We start from the raw sequence: 22,763 nt of genomic DNA, 5'->3' as shown, positions 1-22,763 counted from the left end.
CTGGATTCAAGTTCCAGCTCTGCCGTCACCAGTAGGGCCGCTGTGCTCAACACCGCGTCCCTGGAATTGTGTCCCCTCAGTTGTGGCCCAGAGCACTCATTGCTGGGGACACATGGTTACTAAGCCATGGGATCGGTATCGCAGTGAGAATTTTGAGTTTTATGTCTGCTTTGGAGGCCTCAAAGCCTGTTCCTCACCTCCTGACTCCCAGCAATAGTCTAGAGCTACCCAGTTTGCTTATCTCTAATTGACCCCCATTATCTATTCACCCCCTTCTTCCTTTTAGTAGCAGCAACTGCTGAGCTTCCACTGAACACGTGGCTCTCCACTAGAGACTTCATTTCCCAGACTCCCTTGCAGCTGGGCATCCCACCAATGGGATGTGAGAGGAAGTGAGGTGTGTCCTGAGAAGGAAGCCGCTTGCCTTCCCATTTCTCCTCCCCTTCCTGAAATCTTCCAGGGGGTCTGGTGGAGTCCTTTTCAGCCAGGCAGGTAAGGACAATAGTCTAGAGATATGGTTCAGCACTGGAGCCATTAGCCACATGTGCCTATTTAAATTAATTAAAATTAAATAAAATGTAAAACTCAGTTTGTCAGTCACTCTAGCTCCCTTTCAAGTGCTCAACAGGCACAGGTGGCCAGTGCACACACTGAGAAGACTTTCATCATCACCGAAAGTTCTACTGGACAGCACTGTTCGGAGGATGTGGAGCAACCAGACAGAAGGAACCTGGGTCCTTGACAACTTAGAAGAGCAGAGTCACCCTACAGGCTCCCCTCCCTGACTGCCCATCACCATATATTTTTGCAAGAGAGAAATAAACCTGCCTTTATCTATTTGTCAATGCAGCCAAACCAATATCCAAATAAACACTTTTAAAAAATCATTTAGGGGCACCTTCATGGCTCAGTCGGTTAAGGATCCAACTCTTGATTTCAGCTCATGTCATGATCTAAGGGTCATAGGATTGAGCCCTGAGTCAGGCTCCACATTCAGCGGAAGTCTCTTTGAGATTCTCTCTCTCCCCCTCCCCCTCCCCTTGCTTGGGCACTCTCTCTCTCTTTCTCTCTCTCAAATAAATAAATAAATAAATCTTTTTTTAAAAAAATCATTTAAGTTACCAGAGACAGTTTCTATTGCTTGCAACTAATAATGTTGACTGTTACAAAAACAAGTAAAACAAGAAAGGAAAAAAGAGGGGCTGCTGATGTGGTCTGGGGGAGCAGGGAGGGTTTTCTTGGAAAAATGCTATTTATGCCAAGAGCATTGCCACTTGCTCTGTCCACAGCAATGAAACTGGGTTTAACTCTTTGGGTCATACAGTGCCCAGGCCAAAGTGGGGTACGCAATGTGAGAGAAGATGACCCTCCCCCCAGATAGACCTAGATTTATTCACCCACGGAAAATGGCAGATCCTGGTTCTGAGGCAGAAAATGTGTAAGATGGGCCATGTTATACCAGTTAGCAAGGACTCTCCAAAGGCCACAAGGGTTAGTGTCCAAAGGACTCAGGACCCAACTGAAGTGCTCCCTTTGGACAAAGATGGGACAAGTTGGGCATCAATAATAAAACTAACTGCAATGCATTTGAAATGCATCAATATGTATAAATCTATACATTCATAATGATACTAAAAGCAAACATACCCAGAAAGATGATAGGAAACTAACTTGTTCTTTTGAAGACTGGGAAATAAAAGGACAAATCCAGCCTTATTCTACCTTTTCCATATCAATTGTACTCAGTAACCAAATGGCAGACAAAGAAGTTTCTCTTTGCTAGCAAATGAAGAAGGAATGATAGTTTTTGCAGCCCCTTGTGAATTTATGGATCTAGGTATAGAATCAGTGGTCCCTGTTATCACACACACAGGAAAAGACAACCAGACCTTATGTGTCTCCTGAAGAAAGACTATATCACCACAGAATAGGCTTGCTAAAAACAAACAAAAAAAACTAAAAAAAAAAAAAAAAAAAACCTAAAAACCCCCCAAAAACCCCTAAATCTTATCAAACCTCTAGCTCCAACACCCAATTTATAGGAAATTCAGAGTCCAGAAGAGGTTTGGTAAACATACAATTAGAAAATTCAGGCTATGAGAAACTCTTCTGAACAACATTCTGGTTTCTTCAACAGATCAACCCCAGGAAAAAAAATAGAGGAGGCACTTATGGGATTGGAAAAAGACTTAGAAATATATCATTACTGAATCACAATGTGCAGACCTTATTTAGGTCCTGACTCTGTCAAACCAGAATTTTTTTAAAAGTATGACATTAATGAGACATTTGGAAATTCAGAAATGATCAGATATTTGATGGTCTTAAGGAATTACTGTTCTTCTAGGTGTAATAATGGTATTATCAGATGAAGTGATGTGCTAGGTGGGATTTCCTTCAATATAATCTGGAAAGGACAGAAGTATATGGGGATGTGGATGAAATTAAACAGCCATGCATTGATAATTGTTGAAGTTGGGTGATGGGTGCACAGGGGTTCATTATACTCTTATCTTTCCGCTTGGATATGAAATTTTCTGTTTGACATCTTCTTAAAGACCCCTTTGGTATCTTTATCTGTTTGAAATTTTCTAAAAATGTATATATTCTTCAATAATTTACCACACACAAAATTGCAAGGCACAGACGAAGATGACTGGACCAAGGCAGAATATGGTTTCTGCTGCCTTCCCCACCCCACCCGGAGCCACCCCCCTCTCTACCAGCCAGCCCACTGGTCCCAAGCCTGTCCCATGATGATTTTATTTCGGGGACCTCAATAATCTTGCCTGCCACTGGGTCTTTTTGTTGTTTTAGTAACCACCTTATTGAAATATAGTTCACGCATCATACAATTCACCCATTTAAAATGTACGGTTCAGTGGTTTTTGGTATAGTCACAGAAATGTGCAAGCATCACCATAGTCAGTTTCCGAACATTGCCACTGGGTCTTTATCATACACACATTCCAAAAGTTCTTCATACTTTCAAATCTTACACAGAAAGAGTGAGAGTCTTGGTCCTTTCTCTTCCAGGAGGCTTCCGCATGTATGCCAGTTTTCCTGCAATGATACAAGTCCCATGTATCCTTTATGTTAACACACACACACACACACACACCGTGCCACCTCACTGGCCACCCCACCACAGAATGATGGTCTTCCAAGCCCAGTCTCAGGATGAGCAGAGGCCAGGAGGCATGCGGCTGTGAGCACAAGGGATCCGTAGCAACTACTAGGTCATTGAGAGGTGAAAGAAGCAGGAGATGGAGAAATCCTGGCCGGGCGGAGGAGACTAGGGTGGGCCCCTAGCCACGAGGGGCCACAGGTGCCCCTGCCCACAGGGGTGGGGGTTGCTCCCCTCTGCCCTCCTCCCAGGCAGGAAAACCCTGTGCCCTCACCACTCGTTTCCTGCTCTCCCACCCCACTCCCAAGGCCTGCAAATCACGCAGGCCACTAAACCTGGGCAGTCACACCTTTCAAAGCAGTAGTTTCCTTTATTTGAGGACAAGAGACATTTCCACTGTGGGCAGGCTGGCTAGGAGCCCTTTCTCCTTCCTGTCCTTCCTTCCCAAGGTATCAATCTTCTTAAACTTTATCCTCCCAGAGACCATCTGGATGAAAACCATTCAGGAAACGTGGCTGGGTACTAAGCCTAGAGCTCTCATCCATCTTGCCCTGTCAGAGCCCAGCATCCTGGCCTTAAAGAATCTTTACAGCTGAGGCCACCATCGGCCTCCTGCACTCTGGGAGCCTTCCAGACAACTCAGGACTGCAAACTGCCTTGCGTCTTCTCCAGCCCTTGCTAGACCCTTGATCCCACTCCACTACATCACCCAGTTATAATATTCAGAGAAACGGTGTGGTAGAGTGGGAAGAAGAGAGACCTGGGGCTAGAACCTTTCTCTGCTGTGTGACCTTGGCCAAATGACCTGACCTCTCTGAGCCTCTGTGTCCTCACCAGTAATGGTAAAGATCAAATCAGATAATGTTCTTTAAAATTATTCTCCTCTTCATTTATCCTGCTCAAGCCTGCTTGCTATTCCTTGAATTTGCCAACCAGCCTCCTACCTCAGGGCCTTTGCACTTGTTCCCTATACTTGAAAGCTTTTTTTCTGATAGCCATATGCACAGCCCACGGCCTGTAGGTCTCAGCTCAAAATATTACGTTGCCAGAGAGGCCTTCCTTGACCAGACTTTCTAAAATAGACTCTACTCCCACCCCCACCACCTCCATCCCTCTCTCTCCTTTACCCTGTTTTAATTTTCTTCAAAGCCCCTTAATACACCTAAGGCATTAGAGAGAGAAGTGTTTACTGACTGCCTATCCTCCTCACTAGAATGCAAGTTCAGTGAAGACAAAGACCATGTATGTTTTGTTCCCCACTGAATCCCCAGTGCTGGGACAGTAGCAGGCACACAGAAAGCACTCAGCAACTACTTAACCAGTGGAGAAAAAATGGTGGATTGCAGGAACACATTGCACAGTAGCAGGACCATCACAGGTGCTCAGTAAATAGGAGTTATTATTGTTACTAATTCAGAGGCGCTCAGAGGGGCCCCCAGGGAGTTGAATTTTTCAGAATGGGTGGAGCTAAAGAGAAGAACTCAGAAAACTCCCTGGCCTGGGGCAGACGTCGAGCTCCAATCACAGCAAGCCCTTTTCCCCAGTATCATCTGGGAGCTTAGTCTGGGGTAGTAGGAGATTGGAATGTCCTGAGGCTGGACACCTCCCACCCACACCTTGTAGGTGTCCAGTTAGCCCCAGCAATGGGTTAATATGAGGCTCTTTGTCCCCATAGGGAATCCAAGCAACAGAAGGGACTGGCCACCAGGACCGAATTTGTGACCTCCTCGCCCCAGGCCAGGTGAGGAATTAGGCCAGGTCCAGTCAGAGGAACCAGAGAACAAAGTCGTGAATGTACAAGAAATGTACCTCCAGAAATCTGGATTTTCCCACTTCAGAAGAGGCTGGGCCCCACAGTTACAGAGGAAAGAGCAAATCCGTGCAGAAAGCCCAGCTCCACCACTTGGACTGTGTGACCTCAGGCAAATCACTTAAACTCTCTGAGCCTCAGCTTCCCCATCTGTCAGGTAGAAATAATAATATCTATCTCAAGATGTTGACCGGATGATTATTAAGAATAATACTAGCTAACGTTTACTTTGCTATGTGCCAGCGGCATTGCATTATCTCCTTTAAACATCCCTAATGTTAGACATTTCTATTCCTACTTTACAGAGGAAGAAACAGGTTCAGAGAGGGTAGTGACCAGCCCCAAACCACAGAGCCGGGAAGAATCAGGGCAAAGCTGGACACAAGTGTGCTGGTTGGAAAGCCCTGTATTCACCACCACCTGCAGGACGCACTGAAGCACCTGGCCAGGCACAGAGTGCCAGGCAAGGTGAATTTTCTTCTTCCCTGAGCCTCAGCTCTGGGGGCAGATGAGCCCCACTCCAGGGGCTAAAGGCACCGAGAGCCAGGTGGCCCTTACCGGCTGGTTTGAGGCCGTGGCAGCAGCCCCCACCCCCAGCCAAGCACTAGCAGCCTGGGTTGGCTTCAAGCTTCCAGCAGGTGGCAAGAAGCTCCTTCCCCAACACCCCCTCCCCAGCGGGGATCAGGCTGGGCTCACCCCCGCAGAGGAAGTTCAGCTAGGTCAGGCCTGCCCCTTTCCCACAGCCCCGGAGTGACCCTCCACAGCTTTTCCACTCACCTCTGGGCTGAGAATCTCCCAAGGTCCCCTGCCCAGGGCCTGCGGGGGTTATGCTGCCATTGGTCTCACACCTTCCATAGGGGACAGCCTAATTCATGCATGACCCACACCAATAAATCAGGGAGGGGTAGGGGGGTGGGGACATTCATAAATCCATATCAAACAGTCCCCAAATTATGACAGATGACACGGCAGTCATAAAATTGCACAAGCAAAACTCACCAAGTCATTAATTTCATGGCCATAGAAAATAAACAGACACATTTTTTCACAGCCCTAATAAATTTTTAAAAACTCAAAGAATGGTCCATCTGCTTCGAATAATTTTTAATTTCCTATTCTGTCTCATTCCCATTAGCTATTCCACTGAGATATTTGCTAAATTCTTTCATTTACCTCCTCCCATCTGTATTCAATTACCCTATTCCCAAATAGAGTGAGTTTTTGTTTCTCCTAAGCGCGGGACAAAATACCCCCGCCTGTACCTTAAAGCAAATGTTATGTGTGTTTTATTATCTGTTAGACCGTATGAGTCATTCTAACTCGATTGCCTGTGTGGAAAGGTTTGGAGAGCAATCTGATTTTGATGTTTTTTGGCTTGGGTGGAAAACACCTGCCCGATTCTCAAAGCTAATCTATTAACGTGGTAAATGCTATAGCAGATGTTCCTGAGTGAGCGAGGGGCCGAGCTGGGCTGTGACCAGGCCCAGAGTGTCAGGCACACAGTGGAAATGCTCAGAGATCAGAGGCCAGAAACGTCACTGGGGGCCCGAGCTGTCACAGAGTCATATTTTCTGGCTGCCCCAGGCTCTGGCTGTGCGGTGACTCCTCGCTGCCTCCCTGGGCTCTGAGCAGTCACTCAAGATAGAAGGACATTTCAAGGTCACCTGGTCCACTCCACCACCCTCCTGTTTTTTACATAAGGGACACCGAGGCCCAGAGAAGAAACATGTCTTGCCCCAAACCACACAGCATCCTGAAAAAGGACAACATCCTTTTAGGCCAATCCGATGGTTCAGGAGACCCTGCAAGTGAGCTGAGACCCATTTTGTGGAGCTGAAATATGGACAGGAGGGGGATTCTGCGAGCACACTTTTCCCCCCCCAGTGCCTTCTACCCAGGAAAACAAGATCACTGAGGGCCTTTCCAGTCTAAAACTTTTCTATTGCGGGCACCTGGGTGGCTCAGTCAGTTGAGCATCTGCTTTCGGCTCGGGTCATGATCTTGGGGTCCTGGGATCCAGCCCCACATTGGGCTCCCTGCTGGGTGGGGACCCTGCTTCTCCCTCTCCCTCTGCCTGCCACTCCCTCTGCTTCTGTTCTCTCCCTCTCTCTTTCTCTCTCTCTTTTTCTCTGTCAAATAAATGGACAAAATCTTCAAAAGAAAAAAAAACATGGAGCTTTTCTATTCCATCTTTCCTCATCCCGCAGGAGTTGGGCCAGGCCCGCAGGAAGCGGGGTGAGGGGCTGAAGCCTTGCTCCAGGATGGGTTAGTTTCAGCACTAAGTACACACTGGGAACTGCGGAGCTCAGGAACATGGACTTCCAGGCCAGGCTGCAGATCTGAGGAGGAATCAGGGTCTCCCAAGACGCATGGTGTGGGATCTGGGCGCCCACATCCCCTGAGCCCTCATTAAATCCACGCTTGCTAGTGACTTCCTACTATGGGCATCTACGACACTGCCTGAGAGCCTTCTCTGGCCTGGGATCATGCTCAGTAGACCCTCACGACAGGCCAGAGGGACCAGGGACTTGACACCCCCAAGGACAACCCTAAAACAATGATGAATGGGAGTTGGTGTGCAAATATCCCAGCTCCCTCCCCTCTTGGATGGGACAATTCTGAGACATGTTCTATACACCTGGTTCTCAACCAGGTATGATCTTGCCCCCAAGGGACATTGACAATGTCTGGAGATATCCTGGTGGAACGTTTGCTACCTGCATCTAGTTGGTAGAGGCCAGGAGGTCAATAAACCTCCTACAGAGCACAGGACAGCCCCCCAGCCAATAGTTTTTCAGCCCAAAATATCAGTAGTGTGGATGCTGAGAAACCCTATTCTATACCCTCTCCCAGAGGTTCCCAGTAGGACTGAGCCTCAGATGCCCATATCAATAACCTGCGCACTAAGGCACACTGTCCTGACTTCTTTCCCTCCCCTGGCCCACTTACCCACTCTCCTTTCAGCACTTCCTAGGACCACCTCTCACATAACTACTTTTACTCAAATCCTCATCTCAAGGTGTGCTTCTTGGGGACCCAACCTAAGACCAGCCATTACTACAGTCATAGCAACAACCTTGGAAGGTTCTCAAAGACCTGGGTTCCTATTTCAGCCATCTACACTCTTACCATGCATATTCAGTCCCAGTGACACCCACACTGACGTGGCCACTTAAGGACCCACATATGGGGGCACGTCAGACCAGCCTGGCCAGGAGGCCCTTTGGTCCTATCCAGGTGGACAAGGTGATTGAAGCTGTGTTTACCCTGAAAAGTGACATAAGACTTGAGTACCAATTCAATATAACCCCTACCAGAACCTCAGCTGACTTCTTTATAGAAACGGATGAGGGACGTCTTCATGGCCCAGTCAGTTAAACGTCAGACTCTTGATTTCAGTTCAGGTCATGATCTCAGGGTCGTGAGATTAAGCCCCCACCATCAGACTCTGCATTCAGTGGGGAGTCTGCTTGGGATTCTCTCTCTCCCTCTGCACCCCCTTTCTAAAATAAATAAATAAATAAATCTTTTTTAAAAAATGGATGGACTGATTCTAAAATTCATATGGAATTCCAAGTGAGCAGGAACAGCCAAAACAATACTGAAAAAGAACAGAGTAGGAAGACTCATACTTCCTGACTTCGAAACTTGTCACAAAGTAACAGTAATCAAGGTAATGCGGTACTGACACAAAGATATGTAGATCAATAACCTAGAAGTGAGAGTAAATAAATACCCATATATCTGTGGTCAACTTTTTTTTTTTTTTTAAATGTAGACTCAACACTGAGCATGGAAACTAATGCAGGGCTTGAACTCACAACCTTGAGATCATGACCTGAGCCGAAACCAAGAGTCGGATGCTTAACCGACTGAGCCACCCAGGCGCCCCGACACTTATTCTTAAAAGATAAATTATCATTTAAGAAATCATTTCAGTCTTATTGGGAATTCAGGTATACAATTTTTGGTTGGTATAACTTTTTAAAAGCCCTTTAAATCTACTTCTCTTCTTTCATTGTTACTTTTAATACTATTATAACTAATCAGCCATTAGTCTAATTTCTTCTAACTATAGCAGTTGTGACCCACAAAAATTTTTCTTTCTAGTACTTTGAAGATCTTCTCCTTGTCCTTGGCATTCCACAATTTGACTATAATGTATCTTTGTATGGACTTGTTTTTATTTATCCTGTTTGGGATTCACTGGAATTCTTGAATTTGAGGATTCACGGAGGTTTTTTTTAATTATTTTTTTTACAAATATTTTGCTTATTTTAATGAAGCTGATACAATGTCCATTTAAAACCCATATCCCAGGCTAAAAAGTACAGATAAAATTAAAAAGAGCAGTGTTCTGTTGAATACACTTCTGCATGAATAACTTTATTAACTGCTAATGAAAATTAGAACTTTTCTCAATCTACTGACAAGACTTTTCTTTTATCTTGAAATACTTTCTCTTCAGTGAAGCCATCTTTGTAATTAGTCATTACTCTCACCATCTCTGTCATCTCGACTCCAGCCTGATATTTCTCATCTTTTGGTCCAGACCCTCAAATTTGGTAAGTACCTTCAAGTTAAGGAAAGGTCATTTTTTTCACAGTTCAGTTCTCTGAAAAACGTTCATCTCCCACTGGAAGTTATAGTCCAGGAATGAAGCAATCACGTACCAGAACTTCAGGGCCAACGAGAAAGTCATTATGGACACTTGCATTGGTCAATCTTATTTATCACAAGCCTGAAAATGCAATCCTGGAAAAGGCAGCCTCTCTGTGCACACATGTTATTTTTTAAAAAGGAGAGGGCAAGGGGGCACCTGGGTGGCTCAGTCGTTAAGTGTCTGCCTTCAGCTCAGGTCATGATCCCAGGGTTCTGGGATCAAGCCCCACATCAGGCTCCTCCGCTATGAGCCTGCTTCTTCCTCTCCCACTCCCTGCTTGTGTTCCCTCTCTCGCTGGTTGTCTCTCTCTGTGTCAAATAAATAAATAAAATCTTTTTTTTTTTTTTAAAAAAGGAGAGGGCCATATGAAGGGGGCTGAGGTTTGACCACCAAAAACGAGCACAACAAAAACAAGTGATAATGAATAACAGGCCCGAGAATTCAAATTACCAGATGTTTTAAGGGGATGGGGTGCCAGTTTTCAAATCCATACTGAATACCATATTACAAAAGAACTATTTTTAAAAATAAAAAAAGGATTGAGGGTAAAGAAAAAAAATACAAATAACTAAATCACTGCATGACCCCCTTTTTAATCCTGATAAACTTCAATCACATCTCTTCCTCCATTCCCAGTTTTTTGCAGTGTGATTATCAGCAGTTCTCTGACCTTCAAAGAGAAACCTGAGTGCATTCATTGGCACTCCATGTCTTTGACAGCACGATTCTTTGAGTTTCTGGAGATGTGTTGCCATTTTCAATTGGAAGTGAATCTCACTGCTCTCCTGTCCAATGACTGAGTTTGATGTATTCTCCTTCCTTCTTATCCCCCAGGTCCTCAGTGGAAGGTTTTGCTTCCTGGTCAAACATGGTGATGGTGGCTTCACCCACGGTCTCTGCATGGTAGTGGGCTCGGGGAGCCAGAAGCTCACTCCAGGGTTTACAAATCCGCCTCTCTTCCGCACAGCATAACACCATGGCTGGAGGGACTTCCAGGTCACCTCACTCCCCCAGGATTCATGTTTTTTTAATAATCATAGAAAATTCTCAGCTACTATCTCTTTGAACATTGCCTCTCTCCCATTATCCCTATAATTGCTTTCCAAAAAGCTGACTAGACATATCTTAGAGCTTTTCATTCCGTCTTCCATGTCTCTTAACCTCTTTTCCATTTCCATTTTTCTTTCTGTGCTGAATGATGTGTGGTATTTTCAGGTCTGTCTTCCAGTGTACTAATTCCCTCTCCAGCTGTGTCTGGTCTATTTAACTGATCCATTGAGTTTTTCATTTCAAATGTGATACACTTAAACTTCTAGAGACTTTTTTTTTCAAACCTGCCTGGTCAGTTTTTTGAATCCCTTGCTTCTTTCCTGTGCCACAGAAGCTCAGGGTGTGGAAGCTGTCAGCTGCCCAGCGAGGTAAGTGCCCCTAGGGGGTGCAGCAGCCCCAGCAACCACTTTCTTCTCTGGGCTGACATTTCCAACTTGTTCCTGGCCTCTCAAAAATCCCTTATTTTCTTACAGGCTCTTTTGTTTACTAAAGGGAATTTCAAAACATATTTCCCAGCATCATTAGATGTTTTGTAGCTGACATATTTGTAAGCCTTTAGTCCTCATACAGATTTTAAATCCCTTTGTTCCTTTTCCAACACCCATGTTTTCAGAAAACAACTATTAAGCACCTACTGTATGCCAAGAACCATGCTGGGAATTCAGAGGAGAACAAGGAAGAGACTGTCCCTGCCCTCAGGGCTGCTTATGGTCTAGAGAGAAGCCAAATACTTAACCAGACATCTGCACCCCACCGTTAATCTGCGTGCTCTGATGGGGGAGGCCTTAGGAAAGAAGGCCATGCCGAGATACGCGGAGGCCAGAAATACTCTAATAATCAAGTTGATTCTCTTTAAGTAAATATTCAACACTTATTTAAGGGACTGGAAACACCTTACAAAGCAAAATCCAAGCTCTATTCCTGCATTGGAAGGCGTTAGGGAAGCTGTCTATTATCATCAAAGCCCATGTTGTTACTGGAACATGAGTCTTTAGGGGAAAGGATCTAGCCCCACTCCAACCCCAACCTACTTAGAAAATCATTTACTCCAACCACATTCCTCTTGGAAGGATGGTCTCGGAAATTTTTCCATCTCCTTACATGTCTACTGGTGTTTCTATTGCTTCCCCAGCCATCCCTTAATTCTGGTGTTCTGAGAACTGCTGCTGTATAACGTATCACTCTAAACAGTGGCTCAAAACAACCCTATGGTATAGAGGGTTGAATTATGTCCCCGACAAAGATATGTTGAAGTCCTAACCTTCAGAATATGATGTTATTTGAGAAACAGAATCATTGCACATGTAATCAGTTAAGATGAGGTCGTACTGAGGTAAGGTGGGCCTCTAATCAAATACGACTGGTGTCTGTATAGAAAGAGGGAAATCTGGACCAGAGACACGGGGAGAACCCAACGCAGAGATGGAGGCAGAGATTGGAGAGATGTATCTGCAAGCCAAGGAAAGCCAAGCATTGCCTACCATTGCCAGAGCTAGGAGAGAGGCAGGGAACAGATTCTTCCTCAGAGCCCTGGGAAGGAACCAACCCTGCCAACACCTTGATTTTGGACTCTAGCCTCCAGAACTGTGAGAGTATAAGTTTCTGGTTTTTTACCTAGTCTGTGGTCATTTGTAACCTAGGCAGTCCTGGGAAACTTATACGTGATCATTTATTCTGCTCCTGAATCAGGAGGCAGTCTGGACTCCAGGCAGTTCCCACTCGGTCAAGCATGTGTTGGTGGCTGGGGTTGTGGCCATCTCAAGCGCTGGCATCTGGGCTGGGAAGACTCAAACAGCTGGGGCTGGATGCGCTGGGGCCCCTCGGGCATTGGTGTCACCTGGCCGCCTCGGGGAGATGGGTACAAGCTCAAGCATACGCCCTTCCCGCCCCCCCAGGCCTCTGCTCTCCAGTGGAGGCCGACCAAAGGTTTGTCCAAGGTCGCATCCCCCGCCTCTCCAATCCTGCCTCTGCCCTCAGAGCGGCAACCAAGACCGTCAGAGCAGCGCGTGCCCGGCAAGAGCGCCCATTCAGCTGAGCATCTGCTGCAGGTCGGTACTGCACCCTCGGTCCTTGCCAAGCTCCCTACAAGGGAGCGTTCTAGACTACTCCATCACAGGATGAAGCAGCTGAAGCTGGAGGAGGAGGGAACATTCTAGTCTGTGCCTGAGCTGAGACTCTTCGTCATGTTTGTCTGAACATTTATCTCTAAAACCTAGACCCTTCTCTTCTCCCTTCCTCCTGCCCTCCTCCTACTCTCCCTCTCCCTCTCTCACCCTGTTCTTCCCCACCTCTATCTGTCTATTTTTGTGTCTCTAGGCTCCTTCCCTCTCTCGGCTCTAACCCCCGACAAGGGTCCAGGACTGGTTAGAAGCTAGAATTATCTCCAAAATGGGTTCAACCTTCTCTTCAGTCTTTGGTACCAGATTTTGGCCACACTCATTAGGGAAACTCCAGGAAGGAATGAAAGGTGGCTACCTGCCACCTTCTTCCCCCACCCCACAAGGGACCTTTCCCAGGTCTCTAAGCTGAGACCCAGGGTGGGATGGATGGGGGAAGGAATGACCAAAGACCAGAATGGTACGGGAGGGGGATTATTCCCAGGGGTCAGACTACAATAGGATACATATGGCAGAGGAGACAGGAATTAAACTCTTTATCAATAATCAAAATTCCTCCAACTTGAAACCTCCAGCCCAAAAGAATGCTGCCACTTGCCAGCTACGTGACTGTCGTTGTATCACTCAACCTCTCTGAGCTAGTAGTAATCCCTAATTTAGAGGATTGTTACTACGATTTAGTGTTGATTTGTTTGGAATGAGTTGGACAGCAAATAACAGAAAAGTCAACCAAAACTTCTTGAGCAACGAAGATAATTCTTTCACACACTGAGATTCTAGAGGTAGGTGTTTTCAGGTTTTATGCAATAATTGAGAACACCATTGAAAATTAGTTTCTTTCTATATTTCTGTTCACCATCCTTATTACCCTGCTGTTTTCATTTCGTGCTGTTTCCTCATGGTTCAAAGATAGCTGCTGCAGCTCCAGACATCACGTACCACATTTAAAAAGTGGGGTTGGGGGAGGGAGTTTATTAATAATAAACACCCGTTCAGGCACGGGACTTTATTGCAGATGAACTAAGGATCCCACCTTGAGAAATTCTGACCTGCAGCATGATCTCCCAATGTGAAACTCATCGTCATCTCAAGTTCAGAGAAAAGGTGACGCCCCAGTGGTAGGTAGGGCTCCATGCACATGTGGGGATAGGTACGGGCAGGAGAAGCCTTCTTAGCATCTCAAGTCATATCACAGACCTTCAGAGCTGGAAGGGACCAGAGAGAGCCTCCCCCAACCCCAAACATACAAATGAGGAAACCGAGGTCCAGGGCACAGAAGTGATTGCCTCATAGTCACACAGCAGAGCCAGGGTCAAGGCCAAGGATTCCTGGCTCTGAACCCCTCTTAGCCCTCTGGGGGAAGCCTCAGAAGGGAGGGCTTGGAGCAGGAAATGCAGGGTGTCTTAGGTGGATTCCCCAGGAGCAGAGCCTGAATCAGGGACCCCTATTCAGATGGTTTCCTGGGAGAGGCTCTGAGAAAGGGAGTGAGGGGAACAGCAGAGGGAAAGGGTAAAAGCTAAGTCAGAATGTGGTCTCAGCGGGGGTCTAGCCACAGCCTGGTCCCACTGAGGGCTCTGCAGCCTGAGTGACCTCACAGAGTTGGTCCTACCTTGAGGCGTGGCATGGCCTGTTGTACTGCGTCAGCCAGCCATTGGCCGCAGTCCGCCCAGCCTGTGTGCGGCCTTCGGGGGGCGGGGGGGATCGTCTGCTGGGAAGTCGCTTCCAGGGAAGGGGCAGCTGGGAGCCATTAGCAGCAACGCTGCAGCAGCTGGGGGATGAGCCCGCCAGCCGGCCCGAAGGAACACAAGCAGCTCTCCTCCCCAGAGCCCTAAGTCATCCCTGGCATTCCCAGCCACAGGACACAGCGTGCGAGAGAACGGGCGCAACCCCTCTGCTGCCTCAGTTTCCCTGTGCATAAGACGGGCATGTGGGACCGAGGGACTGCTAGACTCCTTGCTAGCTCTTCCTTCCCAGATTCTTTGATTCCACTTCCACCCGCCCCAAAGTTCCAACCGGGCAGCCCTGGCCCCCAGACTGGCCACTTGCCCAGGCACTGGAAGGACCAGTGAGACCAAAGTAGGGCCTCCACCAAATCGGGCTTAAACCCCATGAGGCGGGCAGAGCCAAGAGTTTCTTGGCATCTGTACGTCTCCAGCCTGCTGAGTGGGCCTGGGGAGTCAGTATTTCTTGAAATGGAAGTACCGAGACCACACTGGGTTGTCGGTAAATTCATTATCCCATTACACAGGCCTGAATTATTCAGCGCTCTTGAGGCCGCCTCAGGAACGTGCCCGAGCACAGTCGATGCCGGCATTAGTGGGATGGATGGAGTCAGGCCCGGGGCAGGGTTGGTGCCAGGATGACGGATCTGGGCCCAGAGAGGCTGCCAGTGCTTGAAGGCACAAGGAAGTGTCTGGCGAGCAGGACCTGGGCCCCGGGTGTTTCTGGGGCCTAGGAAGGGGATAATGCACATATCCACTGTCCGCACACACCCTCACCCCAGGAAATTGGCAGAGTGTGTCCTCGAAGCCCTATCTGATCCACAGGGCCCAGGGACAGAAGGTCCAGGCTTCATCTTTTTTCTGGCTGTGTGACGTGGTTGTTCGCCTCTCAGAGCCTCAGTTTCTTTATCTGTAAAAGGCAGCTAAATGTTCCCAGTACCCATTCTCCCTTTTAAGTTTAATGAACTGATTTCTCTCTGAGAATATAATGCTCTAAAAGAAAGACTATTTCTAAACTGAAGTGTGGCCATATGACTAAATGCTGATCAAATAATGCAAGTAGGAGTATCCTGCGAAACTTTCAGGAAGTGTCCTTAAAGGAGGGGGGTGAGTCCTGTTTTGTCCCTTTCTTTCTCCTGAAAATTAGGGTGAAGATGGGATGGCTGGAGCTCAAGCAGCCATATTGCTCAATGAAGAGAAGCCACATGATGAGGATGGCAGCACAACAGGGTAGAAGCCTGAATCCCTGTTGGCCCTGGAGCCTCCTTACTACCTCCAAGTTGCATCTCTATAAAATAGAAATCAAATTCTCTCTTGGTTAAGTTGCTACCCTTTTGGATTTTTCTGTCACTCACCACAAAACCCAACCCTACCTTGTTGGGCAAGTCTCAGGGTGAAATAAGACATGATAGGAAAAGCAGCCACCTCCATAGGAATTTCCTGTAGGCCACTTCAGTGATTAAGAACTATAAGCCCTGGGCACCTGGGTGGCTCAGCTGGTTAATCATCTGCCTTCAGTTCAGTCATGATCCCAGGGTCCTGGGATCAAGTCCATCGGGCTCCCTGCTCAGCAGGGAGTCTGCTTCTCCCTCTCCCTCTGTCCGTCCTCCCTGCTCGTTCTCTCTCTCTCTCTCACAAATAAATAAATAAAAATCTTTTTAAAAAAAAACCTGTAAGCCTTGAAATCTTAGGATCAAAGATCAAATCCTACCTCTACCACTTACAGGCTGTGCAACTTTGGGGAAGTTGCTTAACCTCTCTGTGCTTCAGCTTTCTCAACTGAAGATGGGGATAAAAAATTATACGTTGCCCCTCACAGGATTAATGTGCGGACTAAGTGAGTTAATATGAAGTTACAAGAAATGGCTGGAACACAGTAAGTGCTATATAAGTATCAGCAGTTAGTATCCTATTTTTACACATCTAAGAGGGATTCCCTATGTAGCTCAGGGACCTGGGTTCCCACAGCATCTCCCAAAGCTTCATCTCAGCTTGGCTTTCCGCCTGCAGGAGACTGTGCTCTCAGGGCACCAATGCCAACTGTGTTCCGAGCTTCAGCCATGACGTGAACAGCTTTGCTCTAAGGGAGAGGACCCGATCTGAGCCAACAGAAGCGGGTGGCAGAGACTGGGCTGCCGGTGTGGCCCCTAGAAGAGGGACGCTCTCCAGGATGCAGATGAAGTTCTTAGGAAGAGAGACAGAGAAAAAAAGGCTCCCTTACTGGCTACGTACCCTGCACAGATGTCCCTCCTCTCTGGGCCTTCGGGGAGTGCGTTAAATCAGAGGTCACAGCTCATGTGCCAGCAGGACAGAGACCAGTATGAAATGCGGGTGAAATGTGTTGGGTCTGGAGCAGTAGGGAGCGGTGGAGACCAGGGCAAGGGCACCAATCCACTGGGGGCAGGCATGACCCAATGCCAGTTAACCTGCCAGGCTGCAAAACGAGCCTACCGTTCTCGAACCTTCCGCCTTTTCAAAAGACATGGAAATCAAATCTGAATTCTTGTGAAGTTTTCTGATTGTTTAGTGTGGCTCCATTCAAACACACAAAACTCTGATAAAGGCACACACACTGTCCCCGGGGCCAGCTTCAGGCCGCTAGATGTACACAAGCACAGAGAGGCGTCCTATGCCACCGTCTGAACCCCTGAGTCCCAGGCTGCCTCCCCGGAGTCCCCGGAGTGGGCGAGCTGACGCTGAGCACCGAGCACAGGCTTTAACCCCACGAGTGCGGTCGGCCTCCTGCGCCCGTGCTGTCCGCGGGGCGCGCACCTCCCCAGGCAGCCCTGGCCTCAACGCTCTGAAGCCACAGCTGCCGCAGGAGCCCCTCGGCCGCGCTGCTGAGCCAGGGGAGAAAAGCGCACGGCTGTTTTGGAAGCCTCGGCCGCTTGGGCCTGCTACCGGCCCTTCTGCCGCAGAGACCTGACTGTGAGGCCGGGAAGACGGGGCTTCCTCAGCCCCACCTCCAGCTTACTGCACAAAATCTCCCACCTTGTGCGGTCATCATCCACTGCCCCAGAAGCCGCTATACCCCTTGCCCTGAGGCAAACACAGAGACTCCCCCTGGAGTGGGGAGTCCCCCAGGTTGTAGGCTGCGAGATCTTGGATGAGTCACTTCCCGTAAGAGTCACCTGTAGGGTGTGGGTGATCACGCCTACTTCACCAGGGATTGGGAGAGCTCAGTGATACGCCACAGGTCTGCGGGGGGGGGGGGGGGGGGGAGTTGTGGGGGTGGCCAGTGCTGGTGTTTGTACTCATCAGGATGGGAGGGACTGGGCCAGCCACATAGGCGGATTGCCATCTCCTATGAGAAAGCTCACCCCTGAGGAAAATGAGGACTCACTTTTGGAGGGCATGATTTTGAGGACAGTGGGGAATCTGATACTCTACACTGAAGAAAACGCAAACGGGGTTAACTCTAAACCACGCCTGTGAGCGCAGGCCTGTATCAGGAATGCTTTTGAGCCTTAAGTACAATATACAGTTAATCATGGCTTAAATACAACGGGTTCCATTTTCTCTTGGAACAAGGAGTCTGGAGGGAAACAGTTGCTGGCGTTGGTTCAGTGGTTAGATAATGTCTTCAAGGACTGACATCCCATCTTTCCTCTTGCTGTCTTTACTGTTTCTTTGGGTTTTTTTAATCATTAACCTTATTGCCTCACAATCACAAGAGAGCTGCTATGGTCCCAAGCATTTCATCTTTACACAACCCCATTCAAGGCAAGAAACAGCTAAACAAGAAAAGGGAGGAAAAAGTCCTAGAAGCCCTTCTTTACCACTGGCCAGAAATTCACCACAGGTGAGGGTGAAAAAGCACGTATCTTCAAAAAAGGACTGTGTTGGTCATGACAGCCTGAAACTACAAGTCATCCGCCAACGTTGGGCACATTGCCTGAACAAAATCAGGCTCCTGTTGGCAAGGCACAAGGAAGCAGAAGGGCTTCAAGAGAGACCAGGTAGCCCATTAACAGTGTCCACTGGAGGTGGGAGAATCAGTCCCACCGAAGAGTGCGTACCAGGCAGGATTCTTAACTGCGAACCTTGTACGCTGCTCTGTGACAAACAGCAGATTTCACTTTGTTGCAAACAGAATCTACTTAGTTGCAAATAGTAAATTGCACCCTGTTGCAAACCGCTGGCTGGCAGGACCAGAGAATCAGGCTTGGGTGCTGTACTAGACCCGGACCGCGGCAGCCAGAAGGCCCACCCACTCCCCCCATGGGACTGTTCTAGCGAAAACACAGCTGCCAGCACAGCCCACCTCTGGGTCGAGGCTTCCCCGAACCACCCCAGCAGAACAGGCGCGGCCGCTGCTCTCACACTTGCTTGCCAGGGATCCACTTCCTTCACGCGGCCCACGCACACTGCCCACACGGGCGCTCAAGTCTTGGGCAGCACCTCTGATCGGCGGAAGCTACGTCCCGTGCTGGCAGGGGCCTCTGGGAAGTGTGTGTGTTTGTCTTCTTTTTGGGAAGGAAGAACACACAATGTAGGCCAGTGTCTCAATGTGGAGAGGTAAGAGCTGCCAGGAGGCTCTCTGCTGGTTCTCAGAGGGCCCCACGAAGTCTTCACCATTTGAAGACTCCTGAGTATCAGCCAAGGTGTCCCACAGAAGCCATGACACCCAGGAGTCACCACGACCACTGTCCACCACGACCACCCTGGCCATCCCCACTCAGACAAGGAGGAAAGTGACAACGGGTGACTCCACGAGACACACACCTAGGTCATCAGGGGCTACGGCAGGCAGAATTTTGCCCCCACTACTGCCATGACCTCCACCATCGATGTGAATCCTGTGGTTCCTATCTTCAAGGGGGCTTCACAGATGTAACTAGGGTTACTAACCAGTTCTCCTTAGAAGAGGGACATCACCCTGGATTATCTGGGCAGGCCAGTGTAAGCACGTGAGCCCTGAAAAGCAGAAGAGAAAGGCAGAGTGACTTGAAGCCCCCAAAAGATCCAAGATGTCGTTGCTGGCCTTGCAGGTGGAGCAGCTTCCTGAGACGGGAGTGAAGCCCACCAACAACTAGTGGGCTGAGGGAAGAGCCCAGAGACCCACAGCAGAACTACAGCCCCAGCGACACCGTGACCTTCGCCTGGTGACACCTCGAGCAGAGAATGCGGCCACACCTTGCCAGACCTCTACCCCACGGGACTGTGAGATAGTAAATGGGGGCTGCTTTATGCCCCTCCATTTGTGGTAGCTGGGCACAGCAACAGAAACGTCAAGACAGAGGTATCACCCCCATTTTCTAGGTGCCAGACTCTGAACTCACACAGCCACAGAGTGGGGGGACTGATGACAGACCCCAAGGCCGCCTGATTCTAGAGCCCATGCCGTCACGTGGCCACTCGGCCTGTCCAGGTAAGGGAGCAGGGGCACCGGAGGCTGGGACCTCGCCCGCACCCGCTCTGTAGCCTCTCAGCTCAGTGGAGGCACAGGCAGGCCATGGCTCTCCAGCCTCCCAGCTTGTCTGAGGAGCCCCAGAAGCCCCTAACTCATGGTCTATCTGCATCCACCTGCTCGGCCCAGAACACCCCCCAGAGTCCTTGGAGTCAGGAACCGCCCCCCACTCCGAAGGCTTAGGTTAACAGATGCCATCCTCTCCCCCAGCTGGGGTCAGACTTCAGGCAGCAAGTTTCTGTTTGGAGAGGCCTACGGAGGCAAGACCTGGAGAGAGTCAAAGGTGTCTCTGGGAGAGCCCATGGAGTGTAGGAATGGGATGGAGGGCCCACAGGTAGGAAGAGGATTCCTGAGGTGGGGGCAGGGCAGAAGAGTCAGCCAGCCCCAACAGACTCCACTCTAGCTATGTCTTAACTTCTCTGATCCATGCTCCCATTCAGAGGAAACAGTGGTCCCTTGGGCACAGAGATCAAAGAGTTAGTCAGTTTGGCTGATGCAGGGCTAAAAAAAAAAAAAGTCATCCAAATGTTTAAAATTATGGTTTCATATTACCGGCCAGATTTCAACCTTTCTTGCAGCTCTGGCCACACTGCACCCATCTTCCCATATGGCGGCATAGGCCTCAGCCAAGCGGCTGCCATGCCTGTGGATGGGGAGTGAGCTTTGGAGCGCCACAGTCGCCACTGCCCCCTACTGTCTCCCCTCACCTACCTGTGCAGCCCGTGAACACTTCCCCATTCTAATCCCTTAGGCCTCACTGGACTCTATGACCCTAGTCTTCTGCTCCTGCCCTCAGCAGCCCTGGGGGACCCTGGGGGAGAAGACCCAGCCTCTGCGATGTTAGCAGGAAGGAGAAGTAGAATTTGGGAGTACCAGGATAGAAATTCAGGGGCCTCTTCCAAACCCATTTTGTGGCCAGCTGTTTCCAATGGCCTGGTTTGGCTAAGAATTTGCCAGGAGTCACAGCCCTCCCTTCCCGGCATGGACCTAAAGGCATGAAGGGGCTCCCATGGTCTCTGCCCCCCTGAGCCTGAGGGTTCCTCGGTGCCTAGTGGGGCATTTGACCTACATTTGACCAAAAAGGCAACTGAGAGAGGTAGAAATGGTCTTCCCCTTCCCCAGCTCCTCCTGCCCCTGGGGGAAGCTGCCCACATCCACAGGGCCCTTTGGGGAGGCCCAGCTCCCCCCTCCCCCACCCCCACAGGGGCACCTCTGAGGAAAAGCAGCAGAACCGACTGTTTTCAGCCCTCTGGAAAAGGCGCTGTGGGATCCTGGGACAACGCTTTGCTCCCTTCCTTGTGAGCGGAGACACTGGTGCTGCAGCACGAGAGACAAGAAATGAGTAGCAAAGGGGGGAGGGAGGTGGAAAAATTAAATTTTGCGTGATCAGCAAGGTTTCAAACAATCGCTCGCCAACTGAAGTGGGTGCCACGTCTATAAGTCATTCTGTTTTATAGACCATTAGGATCTCCAGAGAGAACCTGCATGGAGACCACTGCTTTTTGTTGAAATTAAAATGTCAGAGAAAAAGAAATAGAACAAAACAGGGAATCTGCAATTAATTACCAGGCCATAAAAATTCAATAATCAGGAGGCAGAGCGGCCGCGGGCCCAGAGGTATCAGAGCCAGCGTAACAAGAATGGAATACATTAATCTTTTCAAATTAGTTTTTTAATCTGACGGGGATATATGGTGACATGCCTCCCCTCCCTGCCCGCCCCGCCCCCACCCCCTCTCCAGGGCTCTCGCCTGAAGCCGGGCTCGGGGAGGGAGGTTCGGGTGTGAGCTGGGGGCCGGCCGGAATCCGGGCCCCCAGACAGGGGAGAAAGGGCTGGTCCGCGGCCCAAGCTGAACCCAGGGCCCCCATGCCCGCGGGCCTTGCGCAGGGAGCCCAGCAGAGCTGCGGGGAAAGCGCTGCTCGGGAGTCCGGCTCCCGCGGGGTCCGGGTGCACGGAGTCAGCGTGCAGAGGGGGCCTCTCTGAGCTTTGGTTTCCTCCTCTGGAAAATGGGAATCCTATCCCAGCCTCACAGGCAGGCTGGCTAGAACGCCGGGCGCTCAGTAGAAGGCCCCTCCGGTTACTGTGTTGACTGCACCGGCAGCTCAGGCAGCAAGGAGCCCGACGCAGCTCCAACATACTATTCAGAGAGCAATTATTTAGCGTTTGCTGTGTGCTCAGCGCCGGGAGAGACCAGCAGCCTCAGCCCTTACTCTGGGGAATGAGACTTACAGGTCAGAGAAACATTTACTGGGCCACCCAGTAAGGAAGCAGGCGCTTCTCCTCGGAGCAGGGCGCCGGCCGGGCCGCGGGGAACTGGGAGGAGCTAGGACCGCGGCCGCAGGCCCACCCGGCAGCACCCAGCCCAGCCCCGGACGGCAGGCTCCACCCCGCGCCCCGGTTAGTCCCGCCCGTGTGTCTGACTCTAGACGTTCTCGGCTCCCGGAGGCTCCGCCGGACTGGGCCTCCTCCGGCGGGCCTCCCAGCGCGGGTCAGTGCTGTGCTTCAGTTTCTGTCCAGCTCGCTCTGATCCTCGGCCTCAGACGCGCCGCGGGCTCACCGACCACCCCCAAACCTCGACAAACCTGTCTCCGGGCCTCAGAGTCTGGGGGCCTCGCGCGTGGCCTCCCCTGGGCAGGCCCGGGTGCTCTGGTCTGGACACTAGATGGATTGTGGGACCTTGAGCAGCAGTCGGATGACCGTCTGCCCTTTGGACTTTGACTCCTTTGCAATGTAACAGGTATAGCCCACTAAGGGCCAGCTCTATGTAAGTCCTTCGCTTGGATTTTCTCATTTCATTCATTAATGCCCCCCCGGGGGGGAGGGCATTAATAACCCCATTTTGCAGAAGAGGAAATTGTGAAAGTG

General features: G+C 49.7%; 1 long non-coding RNA gene and 1 pseudogene across 2 annotated transcripts; both read right to left on the bottom strand.

Annotated features, from left to right (window-relative positions):
- Nucleotides 1-2,663: 2,663 nt before the first annotated feature.
- On the bottom strand, nt 2,664-22,679 carry LOC117802704. 2 transcript variants are annotated; one of them, XR_004626178.1, is made up of 4 exons: nt 22,128-22,679; nt 21,109-21,215; nt 19,340-19,405; nt 2,664-3,063 (listed from the first exon to the last, which is right to left on the bottom strand). It is a non-coding gene; the product is annotated as an uncharacterized LOC117802704 (long non-coding RNA). The 2 variants fall into 2 exon arrangements; XR_004626177.1 differs by lacking the exon at nt 2,664-3,063 and having other exon boundaries at nt 17,710-19,405.
- LOC109490062 lies at nt 10,169-13,535 on the bottom strand (annotated as a pseudogene).
- Nucleotides 22,680-22,763: the final 84 nt, after the last annotated feature.

Source organism: Ailuropoda melanoleuca, chromosome 6 (genome assembly GCF_002007445.2).
Source record: "Ailuropoda melanoleuca isolate Jingjing chromosome 6, ASM200744v2, whole genome shotgun sequence".
NCBI lineage: Eukaryota > Metazoa > Chordata > Mammalia > Carnivora > Ursidae > Ailuropoda > Ailuropoda melanoleuca.
The sequence above is the reverse complement of the archived record's forward strand: the minus strand, read 5'-3'. Positions and strand labels throughout refer to the sequence as shown.